Source organism: Meriones unguiculatus, chromosome 8 (assembly GCF_030254825.1).
Source record: "Meriones unguiculatus strain TT.TT164.6M chromosome 8, Bangor_MerUng_6.1, whole genome shotgun sequence".
Taxonomy (NCBI): domain Eukaryota; kingdom Metazoa; phylum Chordata; class Mammalia; order Rodentia; family Muridae; genus Meriones; species Meriones unguiculatus.
This window is the reverse complement of record NC_083356.1, coordinates 16484642-16498135: the sequence shown is the minus strand read 5'-3', so window position 1 is coordinate 16498135 and position 13494 is coordinate 16484642. Positions and strand designations below refer to the sequence as shown.

Here is a 13494-nt window from a genome sequence, read left to right as displayed (position 1 = left end):
CAGCCAGTGAAGGCAGACTCTTCCCTTTCTGAGGGAGGGAGGGAGACAAGCCAGCAAATGACCCAGTAAGCAGTAGACGGAGGTTTTTCCCAAGTCATGGTGGTGGGGGGAGTGTCATGGGGGGACTGTGGAAAGCAAGTACCAGGGACAGTAATTAAGCTAGACAGTGCATAACCAGCCCAGGACACTGTAGGCCAAGATAATGAGGGAGTGCCAAGATGTGGTTCAGCAACTGGATAAGAACCCAGGGCCCAGCTTGCTGCCTGTCGGTGCTGTGGTTTTTGGGCAGGAAGACCAGGAATCAAGCTGGCCCTTGGCTCCTACTTAGTACTGCCACATAGGTTTGGGGTTGTTTTAAAAGTGAAACTCAGCAGCGCTAATACTTGACAGAGACCTCGGTTCGTTCCAGCACTTCCAGCCTGGGAATGGGAGGATGGGGCTCTGTCCCCAGGCTGTCCTGCCAGCTAACCGCCTTTTGCTAAGAATAAATTTGTTAGCAAATTTGTTTTTTCCCATGGGGGCTGGCCCCCGTATCCTTCACCACCCCAGGCTATTTTCCAGAGGAATGGATGGCCTCTCTCACTATCAGGAACGAAGCTTCCATCCCTGCCTCTAGCTGCCCCTCCGAAAGACTCTCCTGAGGCTCCCAGACAGAGGGAGACATGCCTCTCCAATCTGAGCCCTGGGAGGTTGCCCAGCGACTTGTGCCAGAGCCCTGTGTGTGCAAAACCCCTGCAGGCTGTGCCGCCCACACCCTGCTCCTTGGCCTCCTGCAAGATCAGAATCAAGGCCTTGTGTAGAATGTTGTATTTCACTCTGCAAGTCTCAACATAAGCCAGTGTGTTGACTTGAAAAATAAATATCACAAATAAAGCCAATAAAGCCGGGGGAGAGGGCTGGGCACGGAAAGTCCAGAACCATATCAAGAAGCCTTTGCAGCTCACCTAGAGTGGATCAGTAAACAGAGCCCATCAGGCCAGAGGTGGGAGGTGGCAGCAGGGGCCTGGGTTTTAACCCACTTGGAGGTGCATCCTGGGGTTGCTAGCACTTGGTGAGGCCAAGTCAGAACAAATTTATCCCTTCCTGATAACCCCAGCATGTTTTTTAGGGAATTTTAATTAAGAAAGGGTATTTTCAGCCTGGCGGTAGTGGTACATGCCTTTCAATCCCAGCCCTCAGGAGGCAGAGGCAGATGGCTCTCTGAGTTCAAGGCCAGCCTGGTCTACAGAGCGAGTTCCAGGACAGCCCTGCGCAGCCGTACACAGGGAAAGGCCTGTCTTGAAAAACGAAACAAAACCAAACCAAAACCAAAGCAAAGGGGTATTTTCAACAATAACAGATTCTAAAGGATGTTCGGGGAAGAAACATATATTTTTTTAAATAAACGAATAAAGGCTGAAACTCTTCAATGTATTTTCCTTCCACTTTGCTAAAAAGCAAAACAAAACCTTTGTTAAACATGGCCCATCCTCATCTAGGGAACCAGGTGTGGGACACAGCCCAATTCCTAGTAAAACCTAGGGCCATCCAGCTGGTCTTATCTACAAAGGCAGCCTTCCTGAGCAACTGATGTGCTGCAGGGCCCTTAGCCCCTTCTACAGAGTGCCATGGAGCCTGGAGTTTGCAGGCTGCTCGGGACAGGGGACGCTCTTCCGTGAAAGCCAAGAGAGTAGAGGGGAGGGCGGTGTGCAGAGGCATGTGACCATAGTGCCTGCAGGAGAAACTGGCAATCAGAAACTGCCAGACAGTGGGGAACTAAGCTGTCTGCACGGTACATGGAAAAGGGGCCTGAAGAGAGGGCCGCTTCAGCCGCGAGATGGATTTTAAGGAGCTCAGGCTAGTGGTCACCACATTAAGAATGTGACTATCCTTTTAGGGGGATCATACAAGTGCCTTCCTCGGGATCCCAGGGAAAACGCGACAGCTTTACTTGCTAAATGGGAAGGCTCCTGTGGGAGTCAAGTCCAATGCCAAAGTTACAGAGTGACAGATGAGTAGAGCACAACCAAAACTAAAGTGATGGGCAGAGCAGTGCCAAGGGGGCTGAGGCAGTAATGGGTACTTCCAAGCACCCCGTAGATGCTGCAACTCAGTACCAGAACCCAGAGACACTGGGTTTTTCCTATTCGTTCAGATCCAGAATGAAGTTTAATTTTCATAGCAGGCATAATAGGAGGGCACAATCAAGTCGAATAACTGTAATACATTGCAGTAGAACATACTGTAGTAAACGTTACTCGAAATGTGTGCGACACCCATTTAATATTTTTAGATTGAATCTGACCACATGCTCTCGAAAACAAAGCAAGCATATTTTGTTTGTTTTGAAACTGGGTCTCTTCCTTTATGTAGCCCTGGCTGTCCTGGAACTTGCGTATGGACCAGGTTGGTCTCAGACTCACAGAAATCCACCTTCCACTGTTTGCCAAGTGCTGGGGCCCATGGCGTGAGCTGCCACACCTGCATTTGAGACTAACACACTGTGCCTTTATCTCTACTCTCCTGACCCTTGCCCACTCACAGCCATGTAGCTCATGGTCCTAGCTCTGGTCCAGGCCAGAACAAATAGCCTTTGGAAGTTGAATCTCGACTCTGCATGGAGACTCCTGAAGTATACAGTGGGTCACTCTGTAAGCCTGTGCTCTGGTTTGGATAAAAGGCACCCATGACCCAGTGCCCCAAGATATAGCCCACTGGGGACGCAGTCACATGTATCCACAAGGAGAGTGTCTGTGCCCGGGGAGGGGAGAGGGGCCAAGAGCAGAGTTATTGTAACTCTGCTTTGTCCTTCCAAGACAAAGATAGACATCTGACCCACAGTGAGCAAAGGGAGCCTGTAAACTTAGGTTTGGAGACAGGTTAATTATCAAGAAGGGTAGAGTGTCTGTGAAGCAGCAGTTTCCAAGTAGAAGGTTCTGGATCCCGCAGACCTCCAGTGAGTTTATAGCGTTACCCACCACCACTGCTTGGCTAACAAGTGACATAGCTCTCATGTGTTGCTCATGGGATTGCAGCCGGGCGAAAGACCATCCATGGCCAGCTTCCCACAGACCTCAGGACAAATGCCAGCCCTCCATACCTGTCCCCTCGCCCCCTCAGCTACAAGGCCCTTCCTGGACAGAGGCCCCTGCCCGCCTTGCCCACCTCGTATCACTTCCACACTCTCCCTCCTTGTACCCGTCTCTCCTTCTTGCCATGGCTTTTGAATTGTCTGATGCCAACCCCAAGAGTCTTGGGGACGGGACGGTCCAGAGCGCCAGGCTCCTACGTCTGCCAGAACCTGAGGTGTCAAGCCAGCAGTTGGCCTCTGTACCAGATAAGTACAGATCGCTGCGTGGATATGAGGTCCAAGAGCACCCCTACTCTCTCCAGGTGGCTTCTGCCCCTGATTTCCTCATCTGTGAAGAGGTAGGTGGAGCTGCCTTCCAGGGCTACCACGAGTCTCGTGGCTAAGGCGAACGTACTTCGTTTCCTGGGTGGTGAGTGCCAGTCCTAGGGTGACATCCAAGGACATACCAGGGTTTCTCTTCACTGAAGTCCACCTCGGGCCATCAGCAGCTTCCTATTTTCCATCAGCAAATACCGACTCCTCCTGCCCTGGTGGACTTCCACCACCTGATGGAAGGCACGCTTCCAGGAGATCAGAGGCCACCGTCCTGTCAGATGACACATGATAGGAGGCTTTGCAGATCAGCAGGGGGCAAGCCAGTGACCCTCAGAGGCCTTGGGTGGTTCCTGGAAAGGACTTACATAAGCTGCCAGGTAAACATAGATGGGCCTGGACCCCAGACCCACGGGAGAATCTCCAAGTGTGGGGGGAAGGCAGGTAGTGGGGTTCCCGGGCTTCCTGCACCAGGCCCCCCTCCCCCCACTATCTGTATGCTCACTGCGGGGGCACCCTGTTGGTACCCCTTCCATCCACCTCTGGCAGGCGGGTGTGCACAGGAGGGGCTTTCCAGAATGGCTTTCTCTCCTAGGCCTGAAACTGGTCAGGGGAGGTGACATTGGACAACTGTGTCTAACCTGGAGCCCATGGGCCATATATGTCCCAGGAGAGCGGGAGATGTGACCCAACATGTTTGCAGGTGGCATCGTCTTGCATCTCAAAAGCCATCCAGGGTGAACTAGGACACGGGACCCCAAAACTTCCAGTGGTTCCTAATGCGCCAACTAACCCCAGAGTTGCAGGTGCCTATCCAGCTCTGCACAGGCGGTGCCCGTGTTCTATATGTCTCTACACCCCTCAACACCACAGGAAGCAGAGAGCGAGGATGCAGAGGCGGCCCAGGTGTGCACCCTCTGAGGTGGGTGTAGGACAAGCCCTTGCGCCTCTCTCCTCTCAAAGCAGTCTGCCGAACAAAATTCACCATCCTCTGCGGCAAGTGACAGAGTGCCATGTGAGCAAGAGACAGTCAGGATTTCTAAGGGAGGCTGGCTGGCAGGAAGGCTTTGTTACAAAGTGATTCCTCTAGGCTTGTAGTTTAAAACAAACAAACAAAACCCACGTGTGTTTTTCTTTTTCTTCTTGGAACCTTGGGAACTCCGGGAATTCCAGCTGTCATTGGGCTGTGTTCTCTGTGTTCGCAGCTACTCTGCTGACCCCTCTCATTCCGAACCATTCTTTCCAGATCATTCCAAATGTCCGGTAGAACTGGCTTTCCGGCAAAACCCTCTGAAAAGGAAGGGAACACCCCTGCTTGTGGACTCTGATCTCTCGAGCTTTGGACCTGCTGTGCGCCAGGTAACCGAAAATTCACTTTCCAGTGGCCACCCCGGCCACCTGGGACACTGGGGGAGGGGGGAGGGTCCTCCAGGGATGCAGCTACTGTGGGCAGCCTCCAGCCATCCTTGCTCACTGTTTGAAAGATGCCACGTAGCACTACGCCGCCGCTGATAAGACAAGGGAAAAATGTTATTTCTGAATATCCCCTGGGTCATCCAGGAAACCATGCAGGCAGGTCATTTTGCAAGGCCTTTCCCTCCCCCAGCCCCGTTTATTTACTATATGTAGCAGAGTGGCTGGTGTGTGTGTGTGTGTGTGTGTGTGTACGCATATGGAGGTCAGAGAACAGCTTGCAGGAGCTGGTTCTTTCCTCCCACCGTATGGGGCCCCAGGATGGTATTCAGGTCATCCGCATTGGTAGCAAGCACCTTTACCGGCTCAGTCATCTCCAGGGTCCCAGTTTTGCAAGCTTTGAAGCATAATACAAACAGTAGTGATTTCCTGGCCAGGGTGTGCAAGAAAAAGAGGGCTTGCCGGGAGGCAAGCAGGGAAGGTTCTGTGGGTGTCCAGAGGGTGGGGCAGAGTTCGCCACAGGTATGAGGCTGATCAGCAAGGATGGGGTTTAAAAGAAGTTCCCGACTGTGCCAGTCTGCGGAGATGTGTGTTTAAAGTTTCCTTTCCCCGAGTAGGTTCTTCCGGGGGCGCTCATCGCCACAAATAGCATCGTGGCAGGCGCAGCTTGAGGACAGACAGGAGGGCTGGCATAGCACACATTTCGTTCCCAAAGGAGCGGCGTCCGGATGCGTTGGCACCCCGGGGGCCTTACGCATTCCGAGAGCGGAGATCCAGGGGCGACGCAAACAAAGCGGCTGTGCCGGGTCGTGGCCTCCCCCCCTGCTCTGGGAGCTGGCAGAGCCCCAGTGGCTGAGCTGGGCACGATCAGCCCCTCAAGCGGACGCACAGGGACCGCAGCCCGGGGCGGGGCGGGGCGAAGGAGGAGGGTCGGAGCGGCAGCGCCTCCCCGCGACCGTCCCCGATGCCCTTCAGCCTCTGCGCTCACCGTCTGCCACACCCACCCTGGCACCTCGGCCACCTGTTGCCGCGTGCCCCGGCTCGCTCTTCCTTTACTTCCCATTTCGATCCTGGGGCTCTGAAGATCAGATCCTTCCAGCCCGCCACCCCACGAACTCCCAGGACTCCCAGAGCGCCCTCGGCGGTCTAGACCAGCTCACCAAGGGCACCCGGCGGGAAGCTCTACCCGACCCGCAGCCTTAAACTTCAGTCCCCGCTGGTGCGCAGGGCTGGGAACAGGAGCGAGCGCGCGCCGGGGTGCAGACCTCCGGCAGGGCTGTTCTCACCCGTCGGGTGACCTTGGTAGTTCCCTCACCTAGCCAGCCTCAGTTTACCAACGGATGCCCCGGCCCCCAGGCACTAAATGGGCACCAAGGAGAGCTGCTCCGGGCCTCTTCAGCCCCGCCCTCACCCCGCAGCAGCCAATCAGACGCTGCCGTCTGGGGGGTGTGCCTCGTCCTGGCCAAGGCTCGGGCCTAGGGGGCGGAGTTTCCGGGGCGGTCACCTCTCCCCGGGACCCCGCAGGGGACGTCCGAGGGGCGGCGCGTGTCGTGGGGGCGCGGCTGGCACGGGCGCACGGGGGCGGTGCCGGGCCGGGGCCCGGAACGCCGCGGCCCCACGACAGGGGTGACGGGGGGTGGAGGCAGCCGCTCGCGCCCCGGCTGGCACCGCCTCCCCGGGCGCGCCAGCCCCGCGAACCCCTAGGCGGAGCGCAGCCTCGGGTGCCCGGCATCGGAGGGCACGCTCGGGGGCGGGAGCCAGGCGTCCCCTGTCCCGGGACAGTGAGGTGGGTGGACGGGGAGGGGAGGGACTCGGTGGCGCATGCGCGCGGACCAGGGGCGCGGGTCTGGAGACCCACAGGCACCGGCTAGGGCACACTCTGGGAACGCCTGCGACTTTCGGGACGCACGGGACTGTCCGCTACTTCGGGTCCCCGCAAGCGCCGGGCACTGGCTCCGAACCCTCGTGTTTGCGGCTGGTGGTGGGACTGGGGGCTTCGCGGAGTCCTGGAACTGGAGCGACGCTGGGTCTTCTGGTTGTCCCCTGGAGGGGAGGACCCACGGGCGGTGACATCTGGGTGCGCCCTTCCCAGGCGTGGTACCTTTGGGCGTCACTCGCCGGGGGGGCGTTTCCTGAGACCCTTAGAGATCTTAGAGGTGAGGTAACCTGAGGCCCGGACAGACTGATCCTGGTGTCACTGAGCCAGGCCACTGCTGTCGATCTGGAGAAACGCCCGGGTTCGTGTCACCAGCAGCCGACCCTCTTTGAGCACCAGTTTCCACACTGTGCCTGACCCTAGTTGGGCAGATGTGGGGCAGGCCCAAGCAGTAGGGCAGAGACTCTGCTAAACCTACCTTATGTCTCTGCCCTCCAAAGACCAGTGCCACAGTGGGTCCCGTATAGGGCCAGCTTAAAAGTCTCCTCTGTGCCCCTGGCTGTCCTGCTGGCCTGATATGGATGAAGGGAGCCAGGAGTGCCAGTGTGCTAGTCAGGAGGGTGACTCTGCCCCAATGCTCACTCCAACTAGCCCAGAACAACTGTACCTCTCCTTTTCCCAAACTTTTTTTTTTTTTTTTTTTTTGAGAAAGTTAAGATTCTTTTTAAGAAAAATCCATGGTGGCATATAATGTCTTTGAGGCGCACCCTGAGACTCTGGGCTGCTCATCTACCCCCAACCCTACCCCACTCCCTTCTTCTAAAGGAAGCCAGAAAGGCCCCTCCTTCTCCCAGCTCCTCTTGAGGGAGGAGCACAGAACTTTCTTGGGCGACCCTGGGACACCGTGGGCAGGGTCACAGTGACTTTCCCAAGGTGGTGGAGAGTTGGGGGCGATCCAGAGAACATATTGTAACCAGTTCCTTTCTTAACATTCTACATCCAAGACTGAAGTTCAAGGCCCCGGTGAACTGACAACTTGTGACCGGTCAAGCTCAAGAACAAGTCCCTCAGGAACCCCCAGGTAAAGAGGGTTTCTGGACTGCTTCCAGACTGGAAAACTGTAAATGCTGTCTTTGGTTGCACTTCAGACCAGCGATGGGGCTGGGGTAGTGATTATTTTGTGGTAAAATGCATTTTCAGATCTTGGAAAGCCAGGTAAATGAACGTAACGGATCCACGTTTCAGCTCTGAGTCATGGAGTGTGTTCCCTGGGAACTTCATTTCCTCATGGCTGGTTGCTCTGGTGTAATTTAAAAAGAGGTGGCATTGCTTTAGAAATGCCTCTAAGAGACAGACTGGCCTCTGTCTCTTAGCTGTTTTCACATCAGTTTGACTAAGGGCTAGGTGAGTTACATCATCAGCCAGGGCAGGGATGACCCCAAGAAACAGCCAGATAAACTGATAAGCTTAGTGACCATATAAAATTCCAGAGACAGTGGGCCTGGTGACAAATGAATTAACAGTATAAAACGGAGTGTTTCTTTTCCAACATCTTAAACATGTATGGACACACACCAGACTCCGAGAGTTTGTTAACAGGGCAGGATCTTGTTAAGTAACCCATGCTAGCCTGGAGCTGGCTATGTAGCAGAGGCTAGCCTTGCATTCTTTATATCCCCCCCCCCCCAGCCTCCCAAGGACTGAAAGCTGAAGTAGTTCTTTTAAGCCTATGTTTGTCTAGCCTATAAACAGAGGTCTAAAAAGTGTGTGTGGTTTAGAAAGAGAATGAGAGAAGAGAAAACATGTTTTTAACTTGTTTCATTAAATGTTAGGTTGAGAAAAATATTTTCGTGTAAATAAAATACATTTTTTTGCTTCATTTAAAGTGTCTGTATAATAACCCATTAGGTTGAGATACAGTAGTTTGCCCATGTATACACAGACTTATGTGAGTATAGTGAGTATATAATTCATTCATTTGATTCATGCTTACTGTGTAGCTACCATGGGCCTGGTGTGCTGTTCATGAACAGGACATATATAGGCTTTCTCATGAAAGTGATTTTCATGCCAGAATATAAGAAACTGGGTGGTGGTAGTGTATGCCTTTAATCTCAGCACTCAGGAAGCTGAGGCAGGTAGATCACTAAGTTTGAGGCCAGCCTGGTCTACAGAGTGAGTTCCAGGCCAGCTGGGGCTGCATAGAGAGATCCTCTTAAATAAGTAAACAAACAAACAAATAAATAAGTTGAAAAAGAAATGCTATAATTTCTGTGTACTGAACAAACATTTGCTATGTCTGTGGCTTTAGCCTTTTTAATGCACAGAACGAGCTAGATCTTCTAGGGCCGTGTGCTTAGAGAAAATTAGGCACAGAATTTCAACCCCAGACTTGGTGGTAGGAGGGGTCTTGTGAGGTTCCTGTTTTGGTCTGGTTGTTGAACAGCAAGCCTAAAGCTGCAAGTTCACAGCATGTGCTATGCTGGGGCACGGCCCCAAGTGCAGTTGGGCTTTCAGTAGGAGCTTCCTGAGAGAAATGCTGGGCTGTTAGCAGAGCTTGCTTCCCCCTGAGAGCATTCCTGTCCATAGGAGCATCAGGCTTCCTGTGGAAAGGAATGCCGTGCATGTGGCTTTCCGCGCTGTTGTATGGACTCTGTGAAGGTGGGTATGCGTGCGTGTGCTTTGCCTCTGCAGCCCTCAGTGGCTGAGCAGCAAGAGGTGGTGACTTTGGTGTCCTGCAGGAGGGTGTGCAGTTTACACGGTGAGGTCCTTGCTCCTGGGCGAAGAAGTCTTCCTAGTTGAGCTGAGTTGGTTCGGGGTCTCCACAGGATGAAGGAATGGGTACTGGAGAGTTTGCATTGGAAAAGCACCTGGATACAGCAGAGAAGGTGTGATGTCATTCATTAGGACATTTGGGTCCCTGCCTCTCAGCTGCCACCTGCTGAGCCACAGACTTATGTCTGCCTCCCTAAACTTCCATTTTTTAGCAGAAAACACAGTTCTTCCCTAGACCACCCTTGAGGGGTTGTGAAGTTGAGAAGCAGTGGCTGAAAACACCGTGCCCATCTGAGTAGCTGTCAAGGCAGCTTGGGCTCTGGGCCACCTGTGTTGCTTAGCTACCCCAAGCCAAATTGCTGCCGCCACAGCTTCTTGAACTCTCAGAGACTTTGAGAAAGAGACTGCCTTACTACCCTCCCATAATCTCTCATCAGATTTCAGTTCGAAACAGGTAAAGGAGAGGGCTATATCAGTAAGAGCGCAACTAGCACAAGTGGTCCCTGCGAGCTTAGAATGCGAACGTGACGCCAGCTCTTGGTGGGGACAGGCAAGTCTTGCCACGTGTCCTCAGTCCGATTCATCCCGATGGGTGTCTAAACTATGGCGGGTGGGCCATGTGTTTCCCGGGATAGCTGTGAGCGTGACCCAGGGCACGTAGATGATATAACAGTGCAATGTCAAAAGGTCGGATGCCCATTAGACTAAGCCACACTGGGGGAACCTAGTGTGCTGGCTGGTTTTGTGTGTCGACTTGACACAGGCTAGAGTCATCGGGAGGAAGAAGCCTCAGTTGAGGAAAGGTCTCCATGAGGTCCAGCTGTAAGGCACTTTCTCAATTAGGGATCAGTTGGGGAGGGCTCAGCCCGTGGTGGGTGGCGCCATCTCTGGGCCAGTGGCTCTGGGCTCTCTATAAGAAAGCAGGCTGAGCAAGCCACGAGGAGCCAGCCATGGCTTCTGCATCAGCTCCTGCCTCCAAGATCCTGCACTATTTGAGCCCCTGTCCTGACTTCCTTCAATGATGAAAAGCAATGTGGAAGAGTAAGCCAAATAAACCCTTTCTTTCCCAACTTGGTTTTTGGTCATGGTGTTTTGTGGTAGCAATAGAAACCCTAACTAAGACCCCCGCTAAAGGTAACCTCTTAAACTATCTGGCACCATGGTTCCTGGAGAATCTGCCTCTCTCACTGGGTCTAGATCACTGAGAGGAATCGGGTGAGGGTTAGGGTTAGGGGTTGGGGATGGAGGGTTGGGATCTGTTCAGTGGTGATCTGCTAGCACCATAGCTTTTGTAGGAACTTGTGGAATCTCATTGACTATGTGAATGACCGGAAGACCTGAGATTAGCAGGAACTCACTGCCTTGTGCCCTCCTGAGTGGGAGCATGTATGTGGAAGGGCAGGCATCTCCGAATGGGCAGGTACTTTACCCTCATCTTCACGTTGGGGCACCTCTTTGCAGTTGGCAGCTCCTGTCATGTCCAGGATGTAGTTCCCATGGCGGTGGGCTTAAGGTATGGGGGTTGCAGTCAAAACAGTAGGTTTGTAATTATCACTAGATTTGGGAGCTAGTGTGTATGAAGGAGATTTTTTTTTTTAACTTGACCATGGATTTAAATGTCAAACACCCGACTGAAAAAGAAATGTGGTTAAAGTTTCATGAGTTGGGACACGTAATATGTTAACATTTTTAATGCAAGAGTGTTTTGCCTCCATGGTGCCCATGGAGGCCAGAAAATGGCATTGGATCTCCTGAACTAGAGTTACAGATGGTTGTGAACTGCCATGTGGGTGCTGGGAATTGAACTTGGGTCCTCTGGAAGAGCAGCTAGTGCTTTAACCATCAAGCCCTCTCCCAAATCCCAAAGCATGTGCATTTAATGGGCTAAGGGTCCTGCATGGGTTGTATGTTCTTGGGAGAAACTGGTGAAATTGGATTAAATTGGAGAAATTAAATGCCCTGGAAGGTAGCAACCTCCAGACTGTGTTTATTCTGCTGGATTTTAAAAGAGGAGCGAGCATTCTAATTGGGATCCTCTTACTTGACACTCTCCATTTGGAGAACACAGGGGAGCCTTTGAAAAAGCATCGCTCTGGATCTTAAGAGTTGGGGGTAGAACACAGAAAGGTTAATTTTTCCCAGAGGTCAATGAAATTTGTGAACAATTCAAGATTAAGGTCGGGTCAAAATTGTGGGGGGGGGGGCCTTGACTTTCGACAGCCATTTGTAACTGAACAAGTCTGTGGTTATGTGATAACTATTCTGAGGTGACAAGCAACCACTATGGGGCACAGGGGGGCGGGGGACCTACTAATTAGAGGTGATGTGCCCAATTCGGAAACACACCAAGACATCAGCAGCCAGCTTCATGTGAGCAAACGCCATCCTAGCGGCCCGAAAGCAGGCATTTTCCTGTTCCCTCCATGCTAAACCACAGGCGGTTTTTATTGGAAGAGGTTTTAGCTATATTTTCTGATCTGACAAAATGATATCTAATGATTCACCAGCACAAGGGTCCTGCTTTCCTCTGTCTGAATTCAAAAGCCGCTCTGATGCTTTGCAGACACCAGTCACAAACTGGCCTGCTTCATGGCATAGGTTGATAACTGGGGCAGGGTCTTATTCACCACCATCCACTCACTTTCTATTCCTGTGCATAAAGAATGATGCCTTAGAGGGAGGAAAAAAAAAAATCTGTCTCGAGAACTTTGAACTTTGGCCACAGTGGGGTCATGTCTGAGTTGGTGAAAGTTATTGACCATGGAAAGCAGCCTGTCAGTGTGTGGTTGCAGCGCCTTTGAACTTTACAGTTTAGGGAAGCAATCTGCTCACGTATTTTCATTGTATTATCATTGCCTCCACTTTGAAAAGTACTGCAGATTTTGCCAGATGCAGGCAGGGGGAGCTTGGCTCACGCTCCCCGCCTGCTGCTTCACAAGCAGGAGCCTGAAGTCCTTGAAATTTCAGGACTTGACGTCCATTATCTCTCCTCCAAAAAAAAAAAAAAAAAAAAAAAAAGCCTCTTTGCCCAATGTGTTTCCCCATTAGGAAAGACATTCTATTATTGCTGTTGTTTTGAAATCACAAAAGCGAGCCTGGCCTGCTGTATTCAGTGTGGAGTTTTGACAGAGGAATGCCTCTTTTAAAAAAGTTCAGGTGTGCAGAGATGCATGGGTACACATGCCACAGAAAGGAAGGAAGCTTGAAAAGGGAAGTGCGAAGCCAAGGAAGGGGTCTGAGTGTCTAAATACGGCCGGAACCGATGCTCTTTGAAAGGCAGAGTTAGGAGAGCTCAAGTGCTATTGATCATTGTGGGATGAAGCCACGTGTGGTGGCATGTGCCTATAACCCGCACGTGGGAATCTAAGGCAGGGGGCTTGCCCCAAGCCTAGAATAGCCTGGGCTAAACAACAACAAAGAGAACACGAAGTGGAAGGTTCAGTGTTGGGAGCATTTATCCGAAGCGGAGAGGATTTTAGATGTGCGTTATGACAACAGGGGGAAACACTGGGAGTCAGCATGGGGTGGATAGTGGCAAGAGGGAGGGTGACTCACGGATGGTGGACAAAGGGCACCCACCCTAACACTGAACCTGGAGGCCTGGTGGGACCAGGAGAGAGGAGTGGGGCGTGTGCATCTGGGCTGGTCTGTGGAGGCCAACAGGAAGGTCACAGTTCTCAGCCAAGAGGACAGCTGTGGTGAGGGAGGAAGCCTCCATTAGGGTCAGTAAAGTCTCCTTGCAAGGTCCCAGGGTTGTACATAGGCATCGGGCAGAGAACTGAGGAGGATTCAGAAGGAAGAGTGATACATAAGCGGCTTTCTTTTACTCTAGAGACCAAACATTATCGGCTTTTCCCCTGCCCTGTTCACTACTTGGATGAATCTAATAAAGGTAGCTTTTAGTGTCTAGGGCAGAAGTCTAATGAAGGTGAATGTTTAACCATACTCAAGGGCAGCTGATAATCTCAATAGCAATTGAGGCACAGATTTAGAGAAATGGGAGCCAGCAGACTCCAGCCAGGACTTCCTTGACTAAGAGAGTACAACC

The 13494-nt window shown here is 52.3% G+C and overlaps 1 protein-coding gene and 1 long non-coding RNA gene across 8 annotated transcripts in view; one reads left to right on the top strand and one right to left on the bottom strand.

Moving 5' to 3' along the window:
• Positions 1–2116: 2116 nt before the first annotated feature.
• LOC132655777 (uncharacterized) lies at positions 2117–4641 on the bottom strand. Its single transcript, XR_009593605.1, has 2 exons — positions 4506–4641; positions 2117–3735 (listed from the first exon to the last, which is right to left on the bottom strand). It is a non-coding gene; the product is annotated as an uncharacterized LOC132655777 (long non-coding RNA).
• Ppara (peroxisome proliferator activated receptor alpha) overlaps positions 4602–13494 on the top strand; it is a 64430-nt gene continuing 55537 nt past the window's right edge. The window contains exons 1-2 of one of the 7 annotated variants that reach the window (XM_021630876.2): positions 4602–4741; positions 7676–7752. The gene's annotated coding sequence lies outside the window, so the exon portion shown is untranslated. The other 6 variants (XM_021630878.2, XM_021630881.2, XM_060388876.1 and 3 more) reach the window with 6 other exon arrangements.